General features: G+C 38.5%; 1 protein-coding gene across 5 annotated transcripts in view; it reads right to left on the bottom strand.

Annotated features, from left to right (window-relative positions):
* Positions 1 to 771, bottom strand: part of DOCK11 (dedicator of cytokinesis 11) — a 188,736-nt gene that overhangs the window by 104,052 nt on the left and 83,913 nt on the right. The gene's annotated exons all lie outside the window — the stretch shown is intronic.

Here is a 771-nt window from a genome sequence, read left to right as displayed (position 1 = left end):
GAGAGGCCCGCGTACCGCAAAAAAAAAAAAAAAAAAAAAAAAAAAAAAAAAAGTGAATTTTAATCAAAGGTAAATTATCTCTCAATAAAGTTGATAAAAATTGAATGAGATATTTAAGATCCATTTATAGAGTCTACAATATATATGTAAAGTTTCCAGTATGAATTGGAATTATTCCCTCCCCCTCCCCTTCTTCCATTTTTCAAGCAGCTATTCTACTGCTAAATCAGGAAGTAATGTACAAGCACCCAACACACTGGAAGCAGCTATGGCCAGGAGCACAATTCCCCCTGGCAGAACCTCTGAAAATGTGGTTATAGGCATTAACTATTGTTCCTACTTCTAAGCATACCTCCTTTATTTTCAGTAAACAGGGGTTTATCACACATCTTTTAAATACCCCAGCCAAGCCTTTAGAGTGAATTCAAAATAATTCAGGAAGAAAAAAACAGCATCATTCCACATCAGAACTGAGGATCAAAGCTTCTAACTTTGAAGATTTTTTTTTAACATCTTTTTTGGAGTATCATTGCTTTACAATGGTGTGTTAGTTTCTGCTTTATAACAAAGTGAATCAGCTATACACATACATATATCCCCATATCCCCTCCCTCTTGAGCCTCCCTCCCACCCTCCCTATCCCATCCCTCTAGGTGGTCACAAAGCACGGAGCTGATCTCCCTGTGCCATGCGGCTGCTTCCCACTAGCTATCTATTTTACATTGGGTTGCGTATATATGTCCCTGCCACTCTCTCACTTCGTCACAGCTT

This window comes from Physeter macrocephalus, chromosome 21, assembly GCF_002837175.3.
Source record: "Physeter macrocephalus isolate SW-GA chromosome 21, ASM283717v5, whole genome shotgun sequence".
Lineage (NCBI taxonomy): Eukaryota > Metazoa > Chordata > Mammalia > Artiodactyla > Physeteridae > Physeter > Physeter macrocephalus.
Note: the sequence above shows the minus strand (reverse complement) of the source record. Positions and strands in the feature narration are given on the sequence as shown.